The sequence below is a fragment of the Cuculus canorus genome, chromosome 3, assembly GCF_017976375.1.
Source record: "Cuculus canorus isolate bCucCan1 chromosome 3, bCucCan1.pri, whole genome shotgun sequence".
Classification (NCBI taxonomy): Eukaryota; Metazoa; Chordata; class Aves; order Cuculiformes; family Cuculidae; genus Cuculus; species Cuculus canorus.
In genome coordinates this window covers 94,517,353-94,530,142 of record NC_071403.1, presented here as the reverse complement: position 1 = coordinate 94,530,142, position 12,790 = coordinate 94,517,353, and the positions used below count along the sequence as shown (strand labels likewise).

At 39.4% G+C, this 12,790-nt stretch overlaps 1 long non-coding RNA gene across 1 annotated transcript; it reads left to right on the top strand.

Moving 5' to 3' along the window:
• The first annotated feature begins 1,935 nt into the window (after window positions 1-1,935).
• Window positions 1,936-12,331, top strand: LOC128851830 (uncharacterized). The gene is made up of 5 exons (XR_008449325.1): window positions 1,936-2,066; window positions 3,553-3,636; window positions 4,340-4,382; window positions 10,045-10,125; window positions 11,673-12,331. It is a non-coding gene; the product is annotated as an uncharacterized LOC128851830 (long non-coding RNA).
• Window positions 12,332-12,790: the final 459 nt, after the last annotated feature.

Sequence of the window (12,790 nt, the reverse complement as noted above, 5' to 3'; positions counted from 1 at the left end):
GATTTGGTTTCTCATCCTCTGGTGCAAGAAGCAGACAGCATCCAAGTAGCAGGCTCATAATGGAAGGATGCACATCACATAACAGATAACAGTGGAATTCATTAACACGGGTTATTGTAGAGGTCAGACATCTAAATGGATTAATAAGATTACAGAGGTTATGTCCACTGGGGGCTATTAAATGCAGCAACTTGGTGTCACTTTGCCTCATAGGTCCCTGTATCTATGTACGTGCAGAAATGTATACAGGGAAGAATCTTTTTGTGCCATTTCTTTATGCTTTTCTGAACATCTATTACTTGTCATTGAGAGAGAAAAAAAGGATGTGCTTGGATCAATCTCTGCTGTGTTCCCGTAAGCCTCTTCCTCTTGTGTAAGGTCTAGGAGAGCTAATTCTGAACTTCTACAAGAAGACCTACTTTTTTTTGTGTGTGTGAGTCTTTTCCTAATCATTCCCTGTGGTCTGCATAGGACAGCTTCTAACTGAACATGCTGCTTAGGGTAAGTGCTTTCCTTAAGTGCTCAGTTCTTAGGTCAAAGCTAAGGTTTTGCTAGGAGGAAAGATACCCAGTGTCAGCAAGAGCAGAATTGTTCTGAGAGGATGAGCTAGGAGCCAAAGGTGACAGAGCAGTGCAGTCACCCCAGCAAGCAGGACACAATCACAGAATATCAGGGGACACAGCTGGGTTGCTTTTAGGGTCTACTGACAGTCCCACATGTGGTGAGGTAACTAAATAAACCCAGTGCCCACCGAACGATAACAGTTAGGAGCAGCAGGAGTTGGGGCTCAGGACATGACTACGACGTAGGGCTGAGGTTCATCCAGGAAAACTAGTCAGCAAGTCAGGACGGTAAAAGACAAAGCCAAGTATGACTGCACCTTCAACACGACTCAAAGGCCTGAGCTTAAGCAAGCCATGAGAAGAATCTGCATGGGAGGAAAACCAAGGTGAATGTGGTCATAATAATGAAGGTCAGCGGGTGGTCCAGGTTCATTTGCAGACTTAGCCCATTGTCTCAGCTATTGTATTGTGAGCTAGATTTTTTTTTTCATTTTCCTGATCATTAGTAGGTTACTAATATAACTTGGAGGGATAGATGAATCTCTGGTAAGATTAAATGAAATAGATCACCATCTGAGTAAAAACAATGTGGGCGCTTGTGACAATTGGTAGATGAATTCAAGCTCCCCGTGCCATTTTAACAGACAGAACTATTACTGTCTCACTAATCAGTAAAAGTTACCATAACAATGTGTGTTACCAGTCAGAAGGAGGTCTAGTCTGCAATAATGAAATAATTTTACTCTCTGGGACTTCTAAGTCAATATCTGCAGCAATAATTGACAAATAGTAACAATTAAAATAAATGGAAAAAAAAAAAAAACAATGAAAAGTGTGACCAATGTGGAGGGAATGTCTTAAACCAAGTTCTACACTTATCTGTATTCAAAGGATTTTCAGGCATGTGCATTAGCTCAAATGAGAGTAAATTTGGTTTGTGCTTCAAAATAGAACACTACAGCATATTTTGACATAAATTTTAACAATGCACTTAACATTTAATAGAAGAAGATAAACTTCTTTGTAATATCTAGAGTGGTTTCTACATCTGTTGTAAATAAAAAGAAAATAACATAAATAGCTTTTGTCAGGTCCACTACATGATGACTGTTTTTTTAATATTAGTTTTAAAAACTAATTTGCAATTTCATGACAGTTTCAGAGTCTTGGTAATTGCTTAATTTTAAATCTTAATTGATTAAGTAGTTTTCACTGCATCTGGACCTTTTAAATGTCTTGTTGCATATAAATAAGGATTTGGTCCTGTAGTGTGGCTGTAGCTCCTGCAGAGGGAGATGGTGATTTAGGGGATTTAGACACTTACAAGACCGGGATCTTTCTCTGGACCAGATTACTTTAATAACTGTCTGCTGCTTCATAAAATGCCTCTGCTAAAGTGGATTAAATCAAGAAGTCCAGTAATATAGAAAGGCAAAATTGTGATTCTGATGTTCATCCAGGAAATCTGAAAATCTTCTGATCTGGAAATACTGCAAATCTTGGGTTAGTGTTTTTGTAAATTGCCTGTTTGTTTTTATAGGAATTGATATTGATATTTCACATTTCAGCCTGGAGAAGAGGAGGCTTTAGGGAGACCTAATAGCAGCCTTCAAGTACTTAAAGGGGGCCTACAGGAGGAAAGACGGGGAGGGACTCCTTATCAGGGAGTGTAGCGATAGGACAAGGGGGAATGGTTTTAAACTAAGGTAAGGTAGATTTAGACTGAATTTTTTTACAATGAGGGTGGTGAAACATGGGAATAAGTTGCCCAGGGAAGCAGTGGAAGTCCCATACTTGGAAACATTCAAGGTCAGATTGGACGGGGCTCTAAGCAGCCTGATCTAGTTAAAGATGTCCCGGCTTCTGCAGGGGCTTGGACTCAATGACCTGTAAAGGTCCCTTCCGCCCAAAGCATTCTATTAGTCTTTGATTCAATGATATGATACTTTTAAGTCATATTGGACTCTTGGTTGTACCATACAAGGGTTTGATAGTACCCCTTAGCTAAAGATGATTTCTGAGAATGGGCTTAAGATTAAGCATCCTTTATGTCAGTGAAGCTGGTATTTCCGTGGGTAGTATTAAGCAGCATCAGTTTTTGTGTGCTTTAAAGTTTATTTACAGACTTTTCTCTGATTTTTTTCTTTATAATATGCGGTTTAATCCTGACTTTTCATGATGCTTAGGCAAAAGTGCAGGTACCATAGCACCAGTAAAATGAAGGAAGGCATAAAAAGAGCAGTGGTATCCTGAAATGCATCTCTTGCACGATATATAGAATAATAGGAAACCAACAGTAAACTGACTTGAAGAGATGGATTAGAACTGTCATTGTAAAGCCCTGGCCCCAATGCTGACACGAGGGTTAGTTCCATTACCGGCAGCCGGGCAGAGAGGATGAACAGGCAGAGAATGAAGCTTAGATTTTTTTTTTTTTTGAGGGATTGGTGACAGAAAAGGGAACAGAAACTGGGTTTATACAGTGTTAGCTTATCAAAGTTAGCATCTCTGTTTTAAATATATTGTGTATCTAATTGTATCAGAGAAGGCTAGTAAACTTGACTTGCTTGTCATAATCTTTCTTAGAAGCTCTGAATAATGTGTCAAATGTATATTTTATGAAAAAGCCCAGATGCAATTTTGTTTCATATAGCATCCTTCAATTTCTTGTGCCATTTGAGTTTAAAAATGATAGATTTCAAAGCATTTTCATATGTTTTTGATAATATCATGATCAAAATTGTCTTAAAAGATGTCTGGCAGAGAAAAATGAGGGGGAAACCCCCAAAGCTGGTATTGCATATCTGCAATATCTCTATTGCAGATTTTTGAACTTGCAAGAATAGTAACAATTAACTGTTACCTATGCCAAGGGAAAGCATATATTACCAGTTTATACAACATTCTAAATTCTGGTTGATCTAAGTGGCTTTAAATTTTTCCATCTATAGCTGTTCTCTGATCCCCTTTGTCATTCACACACATACAGCCTCCTTTGTCTGGCATCGTTCTGAAAGCAGCACAAGCAAGTTGTGCAAATGGAAGCTGGCACTTCATGTCTAAAAGAAAAAAAGTAAGCATGATCCAAAATATTCTTCGAGAACTGATAAACTGAAAATTGAACAGTATAATTTGACTTTGTTGGGGAAAAAAAAGAAGAAAATACTATTTAATAAGGCATACATTTTCTGATTAAACTGTTGTTGAACAAATCAATTGTTGAAAACTTTCAGTAGAATTTTTTTTGATGGGTGATGATAAGGTACAAAAGATTTCTTTTTTCATTGCAAAGTTGCAGCTTCCCCTGAAACTTCCCCACCCCAAAATTGTTTTCCTGAAGTCCTTTAGCTTCTGGCATGTTAGTCTTATATTTTACAAACAACAGAGTAAATAATATTTAACTTACAGGAAGAACAAGTATATATAGATGGCCAGACAGCCATACTCACTGAATATCCTATTTTTTTGCCAGTATGGCTGCTGAGAAATTCTGTACATGTGGCACTTAATATGCAAAGAATATCTTCCCATTTTAACAACCTTTCTGAGTAACTTATAGCTCAACACATAACATTAAAAATAGGGATCAATGTTCTCATTATATTCCTGTAGGATTAGGTGCTGAAACATCTCTGGAGACCTGGTCTCTCTTGCCAATTTCTGCCAGCCTTTGAACATGTCCTTGAGTGAATCTATGAACTAAAAGTATACAAAATGTTTGAGGAATTGTAGCATTTCAAATTCCCAGTACTGACTTATTGTTCTCTCACCCTCAGGTTGAACCAGCACTTCTGAGCTCGGTATTTAAGTCTCTGCAAGGTATATTAAAAAAAAATAGGCAGTAAAGACAGTATATTTGTAAAAGCCATTATGTCAGCAATCACTTAAACTAATCAAAAGAAAATGCTGAAGCAAAGTACATCTTTAGTCACGTAAAATGCCATGTGTTCATCTGGAAATGATCGGTTCTTCTCCTTTTCATTCCTGACTTCTAAATGTATAGATTTCTTTTCCTAATATTGCCTCCTTCTCCCTTTTATACATGCAGATGCATTATTATCCCTTCTCTTCTGTTTCTGCCCCACTTGCTGGTCCTGTCAGTCACCACAGCCTCCTCTGAAGAACATATAAACGAAGGGGGAACACCCAGTTGCAGTCCTGATCTGCATAGCGGTTTGATACTTTATCAGTAATTATGGCTGAGCATGGCGATCCTTAAAGAGCTTAGTAGTTTCTGGTTTTGTTTCTCCTTAGCTGGAAAGATTGCATGTGTGCTCACCAATAGGAATGTTTGTGTCCTAAAGACAGTTCCTTAACGTCAGGAAATGGGGCACGTTCCTTGTAGGGACCATGGCTTCAGGAAATTTTAGAACTGCTTAAGTGAAACACTTTCCTCACCCAATGGGAAAATGTTGACTGTAATTGAACAGCTTGAGATGATGAGAGTCTAGTTCTATTCAGAAATGTGGATTTTAACAATTTCTGATCAAAACATTTTGTTTGAACAGTCTTATTTTGTTTCAAGCTATGGGCATTATTTTAAAAATCAAACATACTAAGCTGCAAAGACCTTGTTTTCTGATTTTTACTTAGTTTAAGAATAATCAAGGCTTCCCAAAAACTTAAAAGCAGAACTGAGATCCAGGCAGGTAGCTGGCATTTGGATGTCTCTGACACTAAGCGCAAGGACATCGGCAAAAGCATCAACAAGAAAAGGGACAGTGGCAGCACTGATAATTTAATCTGTAGAAATACATATTTTTAATTAGATATCTCAGCCTTTACATTAAAAAAAAAAAAAAAGAGAGAGAAAAACGAGGCAGAGCTGAGCTGATACTTTTTTTTTTAAACAAAGGTACCCTGATAGTGGAAAAGATAACAGCAGAAGACTGTCATCTTGTTTCTTTAACACCTGCTACAAAGAACTTGTCTATCGTCTCCTACTCATATTTAGAAAGAAGAAATCCTTCTCAGGAATTTCTATACTATCGTGTCTACTCTCTAAATTTGCTAAAAGACTTCTGAATCTCTGTAAAGCTTTACCCAAAACTTCACTCATTCAACAATTCTTGTTCAGAGAAACTCATGAAAAAAAAAAATCTGTGGCATTTTCTGCTGACAACAACTACAAGAAATATGCAATGGCTTCTGCAAAAAAACCTTTCCTTCTGAAAGCAAATCAAATGTTGGCAGCTCAACCTCAGACTTGTGTATTTAAATCAGGTTTGAAAGACTAACTTCAGTAATAACATTTAGCTTTGGAACCTGATTTGAAGAAAAGCATAGCTCTACAATGAGTGGGAGAAGCAATCAATTCCATTATGTTATTATCCATCGAATGAAGTACATAAACAGTTCTTGCAGTGAGGTCTAGAAATTCAATTCCTTTTCCATTGGTCTTATTGCCTTGCTCCCCCCAAAAAGTGGTGTCACTCTATTTTTTCACACGCACAACCTTGTTAATACCTCCTTTGATTTCAGAGTACGTGTGTGTGTGTTGAAAGAATAGTGGTGGCAAATGAAAACTGGAAAAACTATTGAAGGACCTGTTACTTCTCAGTTTTTATAAACTGTACAGAGAAATATACACTGCAGTAATGTTCCTTAACTTCATCCTTTCCCATCCTGTCTAAAGACAAGTCAATCAATTAATATTATAGAAATGAACCTTGCAAAGTGGGTGCTATTGATACATTTTGTAGGTCTGAAAGTGAATTCTTTCTTTAATTTTCCTTGCCAAGAGTATTGTATTGTGAATTGGGTCCACTGTAAGATGATCAAACCCATCAATTCACTTCATTTCTCGTTAACACACTTGCTGTCTAACGCATAAAATAAAGGCTTGGCCATCAGCCGGTGTGCTCTTCTTACAGGGCTGGAATGTGTAGTCAGCACTATAAGATGAGCACTCCTCATTACCATTCCTCTCACTCCTCTGCTAGAGATTCAGCTGGGTCGGCAAGCTCTGCCACTGAAATCCTCAGAGCTTTTGCTTTCCTATATGGAGAATGTGGACTTGGCCATCAGCAGCACAGAAAGGGTGCGAAGTGGCTGCTATAGCCCATTTGCCCCGTGGGACAAAAGATGCAATTTTCTGAGTCTATATTATGTCCATAGCGTAACACCCCTCCCCAGCAAGGATCAACAGATTAGGATTTCAGTCCACCCTTAGTGAGCAGTTTAAGGACAAGCCCTTAAACTTAAGGACAAGGCCTTAAACTGTGTTGTCACACAAAAGTCTCTTGTATGTTCACAAATTGTGTCCAAACATAGTCTTGATTTTGGTTTTGGAAATCACTGGGCCTGAACTCAAGACCAAAATTAGCTCCAGGACAAGCAATGCCTTTCCCCAGCATCTAAAAAAGGAGGTGGAGGAAAGAAGAGGCACGTGCAGGAAGAATTATATTTTTCATTCACTGCCTGGGAGAAACTTAGCAGGCAAGCTGTGTGCCATGTTGATGTACTTTTCAGTGACAGTGACGGCTTGCACACAGCATGTCCTCTTGGATATATTTACTCCTAGCTCCCCCTCTAATTCCTTTGCAGAGCCCAAGAGCAGGTGGAAATGAAAATACTTGCAATAAACAGGCACATACAGCTTGAATGCATGTCCTGCAGTAATGCCATCAATCCTTCATTCTTTCCTAAGGATGCATCCTACAAAATTTGCTGGCGTCTATTTACCGTCTTTCATTTGTACAGGACAGTTAAAGAGACATGACAGCACATACTGTGGAGAGACAAGTAGGAGCACTTTTTTTGGCATACTGGTAGTGTGTACTATCAGCTACCATGTAGACAGTTTAACCCACAGTCAGCTATAAGGCTTGGATGCAGATATGAATTGCTCAGTCCCAAGCCACGATGGACTTTGTCTTCCATTACTAAAAGGTATGTCTGTGTAGATGTAGCAGACAGCTTTGAAAGGAATCTAGGACAAAGCAAAGAAGCTCAGCAGATTCCTAGGCTTGTGCTGCTATCTGGTGGAACCAGCTTGGGAAGAAGACACTTCAGAAGAGGCAGGAACTAAGGAGCTGATGAGGAACTGTTCACTGGAGGCTTTTTAGAACCAAATGTTAGGATTGGAAGTCATGTCAACACAAACGGTTCACAAGTATCACAAGACAGCAGGCTGCAAGCAGGGACTTACAATCCTCCCCAGTGCAGTAGGTCTGCTCTTTCCTGCTGTTCCAAAGGCATCGGTAGCATCCATCATAATAGGAACAGATGATATCTGGCCCTTGATTAAATGGATAGCAGCCCAGAGGGTAAGATGTGAACTTTGAACTCAGAAGTGTAGACTTTTCTCCTTGCTACAGGGCAGTATTAAGAGGACAAACTCCTTGCTAAGTAGAGGACCCAAAAGCCATATCAGAAATGTATTCCTTCCTGCCTCCCCCTGTCCTCTCCATCTAGCATGGGATGAGTGCGGGGAAGAGGCGTAAAGTTGTGCACTAGTCCCTGTTCCTCACTGGTCAGCACAAATACCTTCTTTGTGTGTCTGGCTGCTCTTAGCTGTGCTACTTACGGCAGCTTTCGGCCTGGCTGCGTGGAAAACCTTGACATGGCCCCAGGTTTGGCATTTCCTCTCCTCAGACTTGCTCATGTCAAAGTGGCTGGGAAAGAAATATCGGTTGTGGCAGCAATCTCTTTACTAGAACCATGAGAGAAGGAAATAAATAGAGCGTTTTGAAAGAAAATTCTCAGGTCATTGTACACCACAGACCTAAGAATCATGGGGAGGTAGGAAGGGGAGTCGGGGGTCTAAAAATCATCAAGCAGATATCCTGAGAAGCAAGGAGGACAGTGGGATGATAAAAATCCCACTAGATCCCCCAAATATCTCACATAAAGTTATGTTTTTGTTATTAAACTTCACTCACACTTAAAAGCTGCTGGTAAATTCAGAAAGAATGGTTTCTCTTCCTTGTTGTGTTAAATTTAGTTAGATCTAAATGTGAGAGCCACAATAAAAACTAAATATGTTACTTTAATTACAAATTTCTGAGAGTATGCTCTCATGGTTTGAGTTATGAATTCACCACATACATCACATTCCTTGACACCTTTTGGTGGAATGGCTACTTCAACAGGAAAAAGCTCAGATAGCAATTGAATATCCAGCAATGGGGAACAATATTGTCAAAAATAGCCAATAATTGACAACCATTAACAGTCTTACATGGTCAAGCAGATGTTTCACAATATCCTCTTGTAACAAATGTTGTGGGGCGCACAGATGAATATATGAAAATAAGAGCTCTTTCCGAGCCTGCTGAATTGCCCGGAAGCATTCACGTGCCTTCAGCAGCTGCTGAAGCAGCTGATAGCTGAGGCACTTCATCAGAACAGACACTACATTTGTTTTTTCTGCTACAGACAGACATTTGTGTCTGTCCTTTCTCCCTCTCTTTTTGTGTTGTGCAGCTGCCTTATTGCAACAGGACTTCAGCTTGCTGGGCATTAATTATTAAATGTGTCAGGATTGATCAAATACTAATTTATTCTCTATTATGTAAAAGTGCAATCCTCTCTTTACTCAGATTGAACAAATGTTTGAGCTTTACTCTTCAGTCTATTTTGAATGAAAATTCTTACAAAGTGACTTGTTGAGGAATCTGGCTCCCAAATAGGTATGAATGCATATGTATTTGGTAAGGAGTTTTGGACCAGCAAACTCATTGAGGTGTTATGGTTTTTTGTTAATGTAAAAAAAAATATATCTGTTGTTTTAAACTAAAAGGCATCACAGCAATCTGTGTAGGATAATCAAGACAGGCTTGGTATTAAATAACAGAGGGTAATATATTTATTGTTGTAGCATCTAATGATTAATTTTGCAATTGCATTCTTTCCTACTAGAATTCACTGGCAGAAGTGTTTAAAAATATATTTAACTTCATCTGATGTATATCTAAGTAGAACCTAGCCTTTATTTAAATATTCATGTTAGGAGTGTCATCCATATCTATTGCAATTTGCTTTAATTTCTATTTGCTTTCAAATTTGTTTTCCCAATGACAGTACTTTCATTAAAAGGTATTTCAGCACTTCCTTCTCATCGACTCGAAAAGAGGAAAGTAGGCAGGGACGCTGGAGGAATCGGCCTGGAGTCCTGTACTAATGTACAGAAAAAAATACTTAGAAAAGTAGAGACAATAGCACTTCTCCAATTCTTCCCCTGGCTGTGCTAACGCAATAAGTCTCTTTTGAAGAGAACATGTGTTTTGTGTTTTTTTCATAAAGGTAGTTCCACCCACACATTAGTTCTGTATTTGGCTTTAATTACTGTTTTGGATTGATTGCACAAGTAAGAACCAAGAACACAGATTTATTTGAGGATTCAGAAGACCATTCAGTAGAAATGAGATGCAGGCATATTCAGTAAATCATATACACTCATCATCAAGACTGATATGGCTTTCAGGATAAAGCTGCAGTTGTTCTTAATTTGTGAAATATGTCTCTTTCTTTTTTACAGTAGGATAAACCTGACGGTTCAATGGATCAGCCTTTGAGAATCTTCTGTCTAAAAGCTGACTTAGAAAAAACGTGACATGTAGTAAGTACAAAGTGCCACCTGAATCATTTATGTAACATTCCTCCTACTGCACTGCTCATAATTTCTTAAAAATGGAGCTGCAGAGATACAACAAAAGTGATAATGTAGGGGAGAAGCCTGAGATGGGAAACAACAGCACAAGAGGCAAGGTTTATACTTTACCCTATGAAAATCTTAAGACCAAGGCATTTCTAGGTCATAAAGACACCAGAAACCTTGGTGTGAGAAAAACAGCATCTCTATGCTTTTAGAATGTAGTGAGTATGCGTTTACATCGTGATAAACATATGTGTATTAGTCAAATAACCACAATGTTTGCCCACAAATCAGTAGCGGACAAACCCAAAATATATTGAGGTTCATGAGATTTTGGTTGATCAAGTTTTGTATCAAAATGACGGCAGCTGGAAAAAGTGAAATATGTTGTATGTGCCAACTTCACAGAACAGAATATCTGCATTAGAGATCTGTTTTCAATGTTATGGTCACCACCTCAACATTGGTTGGAGTGTCACTGGGTCTGATAAGATTTTCTGAGCAAGGAGCTAAAACTGTAGGCCCCCTTCATCATGCCACTCATTCTTTCTTCCTTAGTCGATGCCCGAGGGCCCTAACAGGCAGGGACCCTCCATCCATACCCTCTGCGCACAGGTCCACGACCTTCACTTAATCCCAACACTGAGCTGTTGGTCTGTCTCTCGGTTCAGGTGATTGTTGTGCTTATTTTCAGCCCTGTCTCTTGCTGCCCTTGGCTGGGGCGAACTACAGGTCCCAGGGGCTCCCTGGGTAGTCCCTTTTGTGCTTTGTGAAAACGTTCCTTGACTTTCTCTGGGAAATGTAGTCGGGACTTTACAACCAGCAGGTTTTGCCATTATCTTCTGATTTTGCAGTTCTGCTCTGGTATCGTAAAAGCAGGAAATAGCTTGAAGCAAAACTGCACTTCTTTATAAGCCACGTACTAAATCAATTTGTGACATTAATAGCAAAATGGATTTGAATGGTTTCCCACATAAATAAGAACTATTCACCCAAGTAAGTGTTTTCAAGATCTTATCCATAGAGTTTAGGTATAAAAATGTTTTTCATAAACTTCTACCACCAAACAGAGAATCCAGGGTGTCTGGACAAGATTGACCGCCAAAGGAAATAAACGCAGCCTGCTGAACAACATGGCTATAGGGGAATTGCACAAGGCATGAGTCTTTTGCATTGAAGAGACAGCTGTTTGTCAGCAAGAGGCATTGTGCAGCTTGTGGCATTACCTTCCTTCCCACTATTCACCTCACAGTTTACACAACACCGACAATCGCATGTTTTCTACCTACTGCTATGTTGCTACTGAAAATTATGTCTGCACATCAGAGCAGTTATTCAATGCAAAGTATGCAAGTAGGGCAGTACCTGCACTGCTAACCATACCTGATCCTTATGGGGAATAGGGTTGAGCCTCGATGACTTCCTTGCAATCCTTTCTAGTCTCGTGATTTATATGTAGTATGATACACTCCACAAAATCATTCATTGACACAGTCTTGTTTTTCCAACAGATGAATCATTAATATCTACAGATGCTGATGCCTAACTAATCCTTTAGGAGACAGACACCTATGACAGCAAAAATCCAGTCTAAGGGAGAACTGCACAATATATCAAAAAAGTCTGAGCTGGTGGTCAAATTTTCATTAAGACATTAGAACCCCAGCGGATGCAAGTGTGTTTTCTTGGTGCAAAGCCTGACTTCTTTACTGTATTTGTTGTGTCTCAAACACTGTCAGGGTGCCAGACTGTGTGCACCCAAGGGCCTTTTCTGTGGCTCCTGGTTAACAATGAGATGGGGAGGTGTAGAAGCAGACACCGTTCCACCCCTCCCCAGGCTAATAGGGCCCTATGAGTAGTGCCTGCCAAGAAGACACAGCGTGTGCACCCAACACCCCGTAAGAGTAACCTGAGGAAGGACTATCCTGAAGAAGAACTACCGGACCACACGTTACTGAAGAATTGCTGCTGGAGGAGTTGCTGCCAAGGTGGACCATGTTTTCCTGAGGAACCACTGTGCCCCACTGGAGTGGGGATGATTTTTCTTTCCCCCCTGCTACTTCTTTCTCTCTTTCTTACTTACATTATTGTACCATTTTTCTTGGCACTATGGTGTATTGGATTGAATCAGAGTTACGGTGTAGTTTGTTTACTGACCATGACTGTGTTCAAGGTATCACACTGTGATCTGAACAGATTAGAATCTGGTTTTGCAACTCTGAGAAGTTGTGACTCAATTGTGCACTCGAGTATCTCTTCTGTGATTTTGGATGTGGCCATAATAAATGTTGCATTTGAATTTACCTTGGGAGTGTTGTTGTTTTCTGATTTGCCACACATATATATCAAAAGAACTCTTTTCAGCCTTCCTTTTCCACTATGCAGGTCGAGGTAGGCTCTAACACTGCTGGTTGCAGAGGGGGTCATAACACATGGTTTATCAGAAAACAAGCAAGCCCTTCTTTTTTCATACTGAGGCTTTGCCATGGTTATCAATGTGTGTTATTATAGAGAAATCCACTTCAGTAACGATTTCAACTTTAAAAACTGAAACTAACACAAACTTTGGCTGCCTAGCATATAACAAAATGCTTCCTTAAGCTATGTAACAGAATAATCTGAACTAGGA